General features: G+C 41.6%; 1 protein-coding gene across 2 annotated transcripts in view; it reads right to left on the reverse strand.

Moving 5' to 3' along the window:
- Positions 1 to 1,606: 1,606 nt before the first annotated feature.
- LOC140203776 (striatin-3-like) overlaps positions 1,607 to 13,083 on the reverse strand; it is an 84,594-nt gene continuing 73,117 nt past the window's right edge. For both annotated transcript variants that reach the window (XM_072269843.1, XM_072269842.1), the window contains exon 18: positions 1,607 to 11,682. The gene's annotated coding sequence lies outside the window, so the exon portion shown is untranslated. The remainder of the gene's footprint in view (positions 11,683 to 13,083) is intronic.

The following is a 13,083-nucleotide window of genomic DNA, read 5'->3' on the forward strand; positions in this document are numbered from 1 at the left end:
CGAACTTTATTTACAGTGTGAAGGATGTAAGTGGCTTCAATCAAGATACAGTCAGCTAAGCTCTTGGCAGTGTCAGGGACTAGTTTTTGATCAGACAAATGGGTGTGGAGAGAGACTCACCCATGGCCCTCTGCAAATTGTATTCCGGAAACTTTCACATCCCTTATCAAAGTGGGACCAGCAAACTAGTTGCTTCACATCTCATCCGAAGGATTTGGCATTACACTGCAGTTTCAGCACAGAAGCTTCTCTGCAGCAGAGGTTCCCAACTTGGGGTCCACGAAGCCTTTGGTTAATGGTAGGGCCCATGGCATAAAAAAGGTGGGGAACCCTTGTTCTACAGAATGGGACATTGTAGGATTCAGGATACTTAAAGCCAGCCAGCTTGGAGTATAACCAGCAGCAGCTTTCCATCTTAAGGCGACAATCCTGTCAATTTTGAATCATGCACATTTATTTGAGGCACGTACCATCAGATTCAAGGACAGCTTCTATCACAATGTTATCAGGCTCAAACTGAACCCTTCAACTTCAATTGCCATCACAGAACTGTTCCTACAACCTATGAACTCACTTTCTAAGATTCATCTCATGTTGGCAACATTATTTATTTATCCCCCCCCCTTTTGTATTTGCAGTTTGTTGTCTTCTGCATTCTAGTTGACTGCCATGTTGGGTGTGGTCTTTCATTAGTTCTATTATGGTCCTTGGATTTATGAGTATGCCTGCAAGAAAATGAACCTCAGGGTTGTAATATGATGATATTTGTACTTTGATAAATTTACTTTGAACTCCCAGTCTACTCCATCAAAGCCCTTGCAACTTATTTGTCTACCTACACTTTCTCTCTAACTGCTACACTACATTCTACATTGTTTTCTTTCTGTTACCTCTATATACGGAACAATCTGCGTGGCTGACATGCAAAGAGCTTTTCACTATCATGGTGCACTTGACAATAAACATCTTTCAAAAATGTCACGCAAAGACATGTTTTGTTTGTGTTTACAGAAAATAAATCAAAGGGGAGTTGGTGGGCATTTATGCAAGATACACAGATCAGAAAGGTTGAGAAAGATGCGGCCCCAATAGAGGTCAAGCTCGGCAAGACACCTCATTGTCATCGATGAGTTGGGCTGAAGGACCTACTTCCAAGCTGTGTGGGGGGGGGGGGTTTCAAGGTACATTTATTATCAAAGTACGTATGTAGTATATTCATCTTCCCCACAGTCAGCCACGAAACAATGGAAACCAGGGAAGACATTCAAAGAAAAACATCAACCACCTCCCTCATGCGGAAAAAAAACGTTCAAGCAGCAACAAGAATATCAGAATGCTCCCATGCGCAAAAAAATCTCTATGACACTATTTTTGAATGATTGCACTTACATTTAGTGGCCATTTAGGTTTTGTCAGGGAGGTATGTGAAATCATATGGTGCAGAAGGTTGAAAAGTCAAAGAGTTTCTAAATACATGCACAAATCTATGTAATATAGAGTGGAAATCTTGTATATAAACAGTTACCTATAGTATTGTGGTTAATAGGACCCAACCCTGACACGCAGTGGAGCCCATCTCCCAACTTACTATTTATAAAGTGCATTAAAAACCAGCTGAAGGCAAGTAAGGTGTGTGTTCAGATTAAGATGAAGTGAAAGTTGCAATGTTTTATCACTGAGTCCGTAGAAAACAAACACTTTACTTTCAGACCTTTCCACAAACAGAACATCACTGATTAATTAGAGGACAAAAGTAAAATAAATATACAAGAAAAACCAAGTGCCATAAAAAAGAGTTACAGTAGTCTTTGATAAATACACAACTATCTCAGATACAGTGAGATGTACAAAATATCACATATTTAAAATTTTACATCATTTACAAATAAACTTGTAGAGGAAGAAAAAGTTACTTTTTTTTCTAAAAAGGAAAAAAATCCCACTGGCTGGCCAGCGGTGAGTTAAACCCCGTCCCACTGTGCAAAACAAGACCCCAGTCACACAATTTCCAAAGATTTGCATTGATTTTGTTTGAACCGCACGCAATTGTCTTTTCTGAACTAGTCATTTTTTCTTTCAGAATTATTTTGCTTTTGGTCGGCAGTGACACAGATAGGGATTCAGCTCTCTTAGTTTTTTTGGGGGGGGGATTGGATTGAGCTCTTTAGGTGTTCACTGGGAAGGTGGGGGGAAAAGAGCTGGGGGAGGGATTGAGTCTGAAATATGGAGGAAAAGGGGGCAAAAGGCCAAATAGCTACAAACAAAATCCAAGCTGTGATGGCAATCTGTCAAACACTGTTACTGCAAAACAAGAACGTCACAATGAAAAAAATGAATTTCACTCCCAACTTAATTTTGTCAATATAGGAATTAAACCTTTTGTTTTGAGTGCTGTTTAAAACTATAATTACCTGAATAATGATAGAGTGTCATAGTGAAACACAACCCAAAACTAAGCCCGTCTGATTTTGAAGATAAAGAGGGAAGGCTATATCAACTATTGCAACTTCCTACAGAAAAGACAATGGGGGATCTCCCACTAGCCCATGTTAACTCAGGCTGGAGCTACGGGACTCTAAGGATGATGGATGATGATGCAACAAGAGCAATCTGGACTGCATGCAACCAATATCAACCACTGGACAAAATTCTTTCCATCACATTTCATGCTGGTCACCACTTAAATAATCACAGAACATTAATTTTTTTTTAAAAACCAGAACATGTTCAAAAGGGATCGCAGTATTGAGTACCAACCAGAAATATACACCGGGAATTCTCATTTATCTTTCAGCCAAACAGGTGACAGCCGACAAACATCCCACTGTTGACTGCATTTCTTACACATAAATTAAAAATGAGGACAGACACTAAACCCAGGTAGTACTGATCCACAAAGGGCGATTGTATCAGGTATTTTTTTTTGTCTGCTTTGCAAAGGTAAATTTGAGAAGGGACGAAGCAGGTCCTCTTCTCAAAGCTTGCACCTTGCATCTTTGTAAACCAACGAGGGTCCTTGCACAATGTCCAGACTCGTGAATGCTTTCAGGAGAATGGCACCAACATCATTTAAAAAAACCGAACTGTGGTGACATAAAGGGTCCATTCAAAAACAGGGGCAATCAAGAATCTGGACATTTAGATTGGCCTACCTGGAGTGTGTCCAGGGATCAGTTTTCTGTCATGATAATAAAATATGAACTTTCAGAATCTGTCACCTAAAATGCATACTTAAGATTGAGGATGTCTTCTGCTTTTACTATGGGGAAGAAATTCTTAAAAAAAAGAAACACGATATTTACTGACTGGTTCTCTTTTCTGAATCATTATGAAAGATTCCATTGAAGGCCAGCTTGTTAACAGACATGAAACCACCCTAACTCAATGGCAAGAGGAAATCTGGCACGGCTGCTAAGTAACAGCAAACAATTAGGATTGAAAGGATAAATGGAACCCCAAACCCCCAGAGTAAGAGTCCAACATTCCATTCCCTTTCAAAATCCCATGGCAGTCTAGAATTTCTTGCAAGCAAACAAAAATATTCCCATCAAAGAATATGGAATTAAGTGATCCCAGTTTCTTATAATATAGACCTCATTCTGCAAAACTACGGGATAACAAACACGAGAAAACCTGCAGATGCTGGAAATCCAAAGCAACACACTCAAAATGCTGGGGGGTCTTAGCAGGCCAGGAAGCATCTGTGGAAAAAGAGTAAACAGTCGATGTTTCGGGCAGAGACCCTTCATCAGAATGGGTAATCAAGAATCTGGACATTTAGATTGGCCTCCCTGGAGTGTCTTCAGGGATTAGTTTCCTGTCATAGTAATAAGATACGAACTTTGAGAACCTGGCACCTTCGTGTAGAAATCAAATGGGAGAAAGGAGCGACAGAGAGATTTGAGCATATATATGGTCTTGTTGATTTGTGAGCGGTCCTGTTGAAAGGGTCTTGGCCCAAAGTGTCAACTCTTCACTCTTTTCCAGAGTGGCCTGCTGAGATCCTCCAGCATTTTGTGTGGGTATCTAGGGGATAATGCCTGATTTATGCAAGTGTTTTTTTTTAATTAAAAACCTCCAAACTATGCTCTTTCCAAACACACATTTCTTCAACATTCTGTTCTTAGTCCACAGACTAAATTGGTGTTCCAGCCTGCTCACAATCAGTAAAAAGCTTGAAGGAAAACTGACAGCGAGACAGAGCTCAATGGGAACTTTGTTAAAGTAGAAGTTTTAAGCAGAAGCTCTGTGACTGGAAAGTGTCCTGTACAGTAGAAGTGTCCAAATTACGGACAATGAGGCTCTGGCAATTTAGGTGTGATTGTACTGGTTTGCCAGTTTATTGTCGCCTGGATTTTGTGGATCTGGCAGTTTGGTAAAGTTGCTTCTTGGCACAGCTGATAAATTCCCAATCAAGCAGGTAGCAGCAACAAACTGAGGTAAAAGTGAAGAGAAATTCTCTAGCCTCAAGGAATCATCTAAAGCAGGGGTCCCCAACCTTTTTTGCACCGCGGACCGGTTTAATATTGACATTATTCTTGCGTACTGGCTGACGGGGGGTGTTCACGTTCAACAGTGCGTGACAGGGAATGAGGAAAGGTGCAGCTGACTCATATCATTTCATATCGCCAAATCATATCGTATCCTCGCAGCCCGGTAGCACATCTTTGCGGCCCGGTGGTTGGGGACCACTGATATAAAAATCCCATGAAGCCCAAAAACCTGGACATTTCTTGTTGTACAGAACTTAGTGCTGAATGTAATAGAACAGCTTTTAGTACACCCTTAACAGTACAAATGAACTGATATATATATTTAAAGTCATTAGTCTTTGAACTGTTTTTTTTTTGCTTCCTAGGTTGCTACATGGTTCGATTCTATTTGATAAATGCCACGTGAAGGAAATGTTAGTGCTGAAACAAATGGATAATAACAACGAGGCGTTTTGTTCACACTTATATAAATAACTGGAAGGATACAGTTGCTCAGTTTGCTAGCTTGTAATATAATAAAGTACTGTATACTTCAATACTCCCTTCTTGAAGATACTATGCCAAGATCGTAAGTAGATTTGAAATAAGTACTTCATGGCTGCTTGAATATGGTAGGAGAGTGGAGGGGCTGTATCACAGCAAGACTGGTCATATATTCCCCTGAAGTTTACATTAGGGCTTTTCCCAGTAGTAATCAGCAAACAGGAAACCTTGCACCTTTGTGTAAAAATCAAATGAGGAAGATCGAATGGGAGAGCAGAGCGGCAGAAAACCTGAGCACAAGAACGTGCCGATTTATGAGCTGCTCTCGCCGTACTGCTTCCCAACTGAACGAGGAGAGGAAGTAAATACTCTAAGAACTATTGTATGATCTTGCTGGAATTGCAATAGAAGTTGTTTTATACATGAGAAATGCTGCAGATGTTGGTAATCCAAAGCAACACACACAAAATGTTGGAGAAACTCAGCAAGTCAGGCAGCGTTGATGGAAAAGAATAAACAGTCAACATTTCGGGCCGAGACCCTTCACCAGGATTGGAGGGGGGGGGGGGGAAGAGACGCCAGAATAAAAAAGGTAGGGGGAGGGGAAGGAGGATAGTTAGAAGGTGATAGAAGTCAGGTGGGTGGGAAAGGTAAAGGATGGAGAGTAAGGAACCTGACAGCAGAAGGAAAGTGGACCATAGGAGAAAGGGAGAGAGGAGAGGACCTGGGGGATGTGATGGGCAGATGAGAACAGATAAGAGGCCAGAGTGGAGAATAGAAGAGAGGACGGGAGAAAAAAAAGTTTTACTGGAAGGAGAAATCAATATTCATGCTATCATGTTTGAGGCCACCCAAGCAGAATGGACTGACATTTTCATTATGGGAATGGCAATTAAGATGGTAGTCACTGGGAAGTTCTGCTTTTGGCGAATGGAGTGGTGGTGCTCGATAAAGTGGTCCCCACCATACATGATATGTGGCCCCAGCAGATTTGCAGTTGAAGTGTTACCTCATTTGAAGGAACTGGTTGGGGCCCTGAATGGAGGTGAGGGAGGAGGTAAATGGGCAGGTGTAGCACTTTGGCCTTTTGCAGGGATAAGTACCGGGAAGGAGATTAGTGGGAAGGGATGAATGGACAAAGGAATCATGGAGGGAGCAATTCCCATGGAAATGGAGAGAGGGAGGAGGTAAAGGCATGTTTGGTGGTAGGATCCCTTTAGAGATGGCAGAAGTGGTGGAGGTTGATGTGCTGGATGTGGAAGCTCATGGGGTGGTAGGTGAGGACAAGAGGAAGTTTATCACTGTTAAGGTGGTGGGAAGATGGAGTGAGTGCGGATGTTCTGGAAGTGGATGCGGGTGAGGGCAGCATCAATGGTTAAGGAAGGGAAACCCAGTTCTTTGAAGGACATCTCTGACGTCCTGGAAAGGAAAACTGCATCCTGGGAACAGATGTGGCGGAGACGAAGAAACTGAGGAAAGGGAACGGCATTTTTATAGGAGACAGGATAGGAAGAGGTTTGGTCAAGGTAACCATGGGAATCTGTAGGTTTATAAAGATATTGGTCGACAGTTTGTCTCCTCCTTATTTTCTGGCCAAGAATGATCTCCAATCATGCTCTACTCCTTTAGTGTCATCTAGGGGACATGGCCACAATCATCACAAGGAAACGTTGGAGATAAATTAGGCACGTGATGAGAAGCGAGGCCAACTCCATCATCAAGACAGCACTTCACTGGACCCCTGAAGGGCGGAGGAAATGCAGGACAGCAAAGACAACTTGGCACCATACTGTAGAGGCAGAAATGAGGGCCGTAAACCACACCTAGGGCACAATAGAGAAAATGGCCAAGGACAGGAAGAGATGGAGGGCCTTTATTGCTGCCCTAAAATGAGGCAGAAAGGAGGATCCTGAACCACACCTGGGGCACATTAGAGAAAATGGCCAAGGACCGAGAGTGATGGAGGACTTTCACTGTTGTCTTAAATGACGATGGAGACAGAGAGAGATGGAGAAAGGGGAAGCAGGTGTCAGATTCATTTCTTGGGTGCTGATTTACCAGATTGAAAAGCCACTGATGTCGGCACACATCACACTCAAACCTACCTAGTATTCAAAGTCCTCGAATAACCCAGTACCAGCTACCCTCTCCCTCATCCTCATTCATCCTATGCTCTCACACACTGTTACTTCTAACTACCTGAACTGCAATTATCTTTCCAGTAACTCTACCGACTGTTTGAACAGCTTCACCCAATGACCCTACTCACCTAGAGACCTGAATTCATTCAGCGCACACAGACCTTCCCATACACTTTCCAGTGACTCGCCTAGCCCTTGCAAATGAACTCCTCAGCGGCAAAGCTAATTTTATTTTTTCCTGCTCGAACCTAAACCACCTTTTACCATCAATTGCTGTGCCTGCTGTGATCTGCACTGACTTGGGGATTAAAACGAAGCCCATAAAAGTTCAGCTCCATCCTGAGATTCTGCGAAAGCCCGAAGTATTAAGTGTACAAACAAAATAATAATCAACCCAATTGCATACCACACAATCTATAACCAACTAAGCCCTAGAAAAAAGAAGCAATTAAAACATCTGAGAGGATACCTCTTGGTGCTGCTGTCCCCTGCATATTTACATTCACAATAGTATTTGCTATTAAACATTATTGGTTATAGTTTGATTTAGAAAACACTGACTTTTAAAACTGACTACTGATGGATTATTGTAATATGGATGCAGCTTGCAAAATTCACTTATTCTCCTTGGAACACAGTTGAGTGAAGTATTGATCCCTTTGTTAATTAACTACATGCAATTAATGAAGTATGAAGATGGGAGGTTGCCATTGTTTACCCAGTGCAACTCAAGGCATTTTCTTTCCCTTTTTCCTCCTCTTCTGAAGGCCGTGCACATGATGAGGTAAGAGTTCCACTAGCAGCTGTCACCTGAGTGTAAACCTGTTGGCAGGCTACTTCACCGTGGAAGAGCACTGAAATTGAGGCATTTTGTCTCTCCAGCCCAGTCCAGAATGCCTCACCAGACAGGGATCAGGAAAAGCACACAGTCCTGGTATTTGTGTTCTAAATGGACCAGGGACAAGCAGGGTTGAGATATTTGCACTGCTTCACTTCTTGACCATCTGGGCACCTATCAGAAGCATTCTTAGAACAGGGGCAGGCGAGGAGCTGTTAGCATGGCTAATGCTTATTGTCAATTGTAACCAAGGTGGTCATGGTCAGCAATCTTCTTAAACTGTGATATAGTTTGGCACATGTGAAGTTTTTTCCCAGCCAATTTCAAGAGGTAAGAATTTCATTCCCTCAAGAATCTTAGTGAATCAGATTTGCCATTAAAATAATCCATTTTTTTCGATATATTCAGTTTCCTTTTATTCCAAATTTGATAAATTTAGTGAATTTCAACTCTTCCAACAGAACAGTGAGATCTGCATTTACCGAATCAGATCTGCCATTAAAATAGTTCAAGTTTTTGTGGTAAATTTAGTTTTTTTGATTTCCAAATTTAGTGAATTTCAACTCCTTGGCTAGAGCAGAGAGATTTGCAATTTGGTCTCTGGACCATTAGCCCATTGTACTTAAGTATTTTAACCACATCATACACACAGAAGTGGAGAGTGTATATCAAACAGGGAATAAACTGGTGAAGTTTGGCTGTTTGTCAGGAGGATGATGAGGGAGGGACTGGAAGCAAGTTACTTCCTTGAAGGAATAGACATTCATGGTTCCAAAAAGTTAAGGTGTTTTTATTTTCTTTCTGGTAGCTCTTCTGGGAGACTGAACACCATGCTGAGCACTGAACTGTTCTAAGTTGGCCAGATCCTCCAAGAGGACCACAATCTTGTTGTAGGGTCTGGGGTTTGTGTGCCTCAATGAACCACAGACCTATGCTGGCTGGAGTCAGGACTTATGCTTTGGTTCTTGACAGGATCACTCATAACAAGTCAAAGGGTAGAGGCCAGAGAAAGAGTGGTCTATTAGTCCTCCAGGTTCAGGGATTCAGCTCAGGGCTAACAACCCTGACTGGTAAAACAAAGGTGTTATGGAAACAGCAATGAAAAATCCTTCTGCATCTGAGTGTGATGGTATTTTCGAGCCTCCACCTGGGACTTGTGTGAAAACCTAGGGGAAGCTACTGACGTGATAAAGGAAGCCCTGAACATCGCTACAGGAAGAGGACCTTCTCTGCTGCCCTAAATGCCAGTGGCGTAATGGGCAGTAAGCAAGTTGGCCAGATATACTACTACCTTTGTTTCTATAAGACCAGTGGGATTAAGCTGTTGGACTTAAACCAGCGTTCTTAGGACCAAGCTAAGTTGAAAATATACTGAATGAGATATGCAAATGTATAAATGGAAAAGGTCAGAAACTGCTGAAGTGCTAGTACTTATGATTTGAATGTGGATCATGCCCTGTCCTGAAAGGACTGCTACATTTCAGTTTGAGAACAGTAATATTCCAAATTGAGCTGAGGAAGTGACAGAGAACGAAGTTCTCAGGACCTGTACTAAGCTAAGGCATTTCCCTGCATGCCATTTGCTCCAAATACAATTTGCCCACTAAAATGAAAATTAACTGGGGTGGAGAGCGGGTTTGAATTTCTGCGTGACATTCCCCACCTCCCACCTGAACACTGGCACAAGTGATGTTACTGTCCCTGCAGGAACTTCAGACAGCCTCAGCTGAAAATTTTGTTTAGGAACCAGAATCCTGTACAATACACTGTTATTTCACTTCTAAACATTCTGCATTTCTGCTAATGTAAGAGTTTTTCTTTTTCAGAGGTATTGCCAATACCAGGCTCATGGGTAACATTTCTTCACTCAGAGGAGAGGACAGTGCCACCCTTGGCAAATGGTTACTTTCCATTTGGCAGCCTTGGTAATGATGCCAGCAGGCTGACAGACCACGGGGCAATTTGCCAGCAAACCCAATCCCGCTCTCAACTGATGTTCACAAATTCCCACCTAGCAAGGATAAATGAATGACACGGATCCTGGCAGCAGCGAATTAAAATGAGGAAGCTTGTTCAAGTGGCTCAGAGACGATGATATTATTAGATATAAGGTGGAATTCATTGCCATGGATGGCCGAGTCATTGGGTATATTTAAAGCGGAAGTTGATAGGCTTTTGATTAGTAAGGGCGTCAAAGATTATGGGGAGAAGGCGTAAGAATGGGTTTGAGGGGAGCAGTAAATCAGCCATGACGGAATGATGGACAGACTTGATAGGCAAAATGGCCTAATTCTGGCTCCTATATCTTATGGTCTAATTAAACAGCGTGAAATGCAGTTTGGTTTCCTTTATGGTGGCCACGTATCTTACACCTTCCTGATATAGTAGGAATACCACCATGAAGGCCAGCCCATCCCAAAGGATTTTGACATCCTTAATCTTAACAATGGAGCCATGTGAGCTGACCCCTCCATCCAAATTCCTCATGTGAATTTGCAGAACCACAAAAACTGTAAGGGCTGCCTGTTTATCTCATTGTTTTCATGCTAGTGAAATAGTTGGAAATTATTGGCACCGTAAAGAAATGCCCTGTTCTCAGTTAATGACTTAAGCACTATTCTGTGTAAACAAAATTCCCATACTGGCCACTTGTACTTAACAGTGACAGCTGACACAGGAAACTTCCTTATTAGTTAACTAGCATCTGTGATAAAGGCTCACATGTAAAGTCATTCCTTACTGGGTCACACTAAACAGCACGGCCGCAGATTTAATCCTTGCTCCTTGGTGGGTTTGCTGACTTAAACATATTTAAGTAAATCAGTAAGATCTGAAGTAGTAATTGGTTAAATTGTATGGTGCTCTTGGAAGATTGCATCGGGAGGCATTCAAGCATCAGAAATAATGCCAAAAAGAACCACTAGGCTGGATATCAAAGGCCCCAGTAATGAGAAGATACTAAAGAAGGCTTTTAGGCTTCAAAGGAATTGCAAGAAGGGATCTGAAATTGTATGGAAAATTACTAATTGTCAAATTAAATTGTCCAGCGTCAGACAAGCAGGAACATCATTTCGCAAAATCTACCCCATGGTGTTAATAGAGTACATTCAACACCGTCGGATTAAGTGATCCTCAGATGAGGCGGGGGGGAGGTGGTCGCAAGCCACCCTGGTTATACATAACAAAACAGGGGGGCCTTGGTCCACTCTTGTGGATGCCCTCACAGAATTCCCAGAATTTGTGGGGAGCGCAGAGAAACTATGTGATTCGCCATGCTACTGACATCTTGGTACTTCACGGATAACTGTCTGGGAAAAGGAAATATATTTATCAAGGTTCCAGGCTGTATTAAAAAGTAGCCCAACCGTTTAAAAAAATAATTTAGCTAAGCGCAAAACCTTTTCTTGCACTTTTATATGGTTTGACCCAGACCATTGCTACGTTTTCTACTTATTCCACACAGCCAACTATTGGATACCCATACAAAATTTACAATTTTTCTTTCTAAAAGCTTAAAACTTTTACATGTTCCATAGAAAGTTCAGTGAACGCAAGCCCATTTAAAGGTTTTAAATGCAAACCCTGAGCTTTGTTGAGAAAGTGTGAATGGGCACAACCCAGGACTGCAAATTTCAAGGCTGGAGGCAAATCGTCTTCATTCACCAATTCAAGGCAACCATTCGAAGAGGAATGTGGGATCAACCCTTATAGATGAACAGAAACCAGTCTGGAAAGGGAAGATGGACAGGAAGAAAACGTAAATTAAAAAATAAGATGAACCAGATACTCATTACATCTTCCTTTATAAATGGCAGAAAATGCATTTGTTTCTATGTTCAACCAGTAGATGGCAGAAGTGTAACATTCAAATTACATACTGGGATTTATTTTTAAAGCCACAAATATTTTTAAGTTTCCTCTGAATTTTTTCACATCTTGTGGCAGGCCAGGTATTACTGGAAGATGGCTGCTACATGGCTCTAGCTGTGTTAACATGCCAAAATAAATCTAACCATTTTCAGCAAATACAGGCAAACACCACATTGCAGGAGATATGTGTGTGGTACACTTCCACGAAACAAGCTGTTATCACTATTTTCTGTAGCACAAAGCCATGAGTTTTGTGCAGACACTGAGAGCTGAAAAAATGTATTTATTTACCGTTTTTCACACTAACTCCATGAAGTGAATTTTACTCTGTCAAATTTTTCTCGTTAAGTGTAAATTCTATCAGGGCAAATTTCTGTAACGTTGGGGGAGGTGGTCACCTGTATCATATTATGTGACTCTTGACAAGAAAGGTCATATACACTCCAGAGAGTTTAATAGAGGGCAGAGATTGGAGGTAAATTAAAGTATTACTAAAGAAACACATCACGTACAAAGGAGCAATAAAGTAGCGTAGTGGTCATCGGAGTGCTATTATAGCACTAGTGACTGTGACTGTGTGGGTTTCCTCCCACATTCCAAACACATACCGATTAGTAGGTTAATTGGTCAAACGGGTGTAATTGGGCAGAGAGGACTTGGGCCAGAAAGGCCTGTTACTATGCTGTATCTCTAAATAAAATAAATAACTTTCCCTGCGGTTTTGTAAACTTAGTCTCGGTTTGCCACCTTGTACAGAAACCTAGAGTTCAAAATAAATTTATTATCTAACTACTTATACAGTACTGTGCAAAAGTCTGAGGCAAATGTAAAAACTTGTGTAAAGTGAAGATGCTTCCAAAACAACAAAAAGTTTCTAAATATCAAAAAGCTACTATGAAGAGGAGTAAACAGAAAAAAAATCTAGATCAAATTAATATTTGGTGTGATCACCCTTTGCCTTTAAAACTGCATCAATTCTCTCAAGTACACTAGTGCAGTTTTATAAGAAAATCGGTTGGTAGCTTGTTCTAAGCATCTTGGAGAGCTTGCCACAGTTCTTCTGCAGATTTTGGTTCTCACTTGCTTCCTTCTCTCCAGGTAATCCCAGACAGCCTCAACAACGTTAAGATCAAGGCTCTGTGGAGGCCACACAATTTGAAATCACATCAAAAAAATCTAGGGTGCCCAAAACTTTTGCACAATGCTGTATATCACTATGCAGGTTTTGTCACAAGGTGGCAGACCAAGACTTGGGAAA

The sequence above is a fragment of the Mobula birostris genome, chromosome 10 (genome assembly GCF_030028105.1).
Source record: "Mobula birostris isolate sMobBir1 chromosome 10, sMobBir1.hap1, whole genome shotgun sequence".
Lineage (NCBI taxonomy): Eukaryota > Metazoa > Chordata > Chondrichthyes > Myliobatiformes > Myliobatidae > Mobula > Mobula birostris.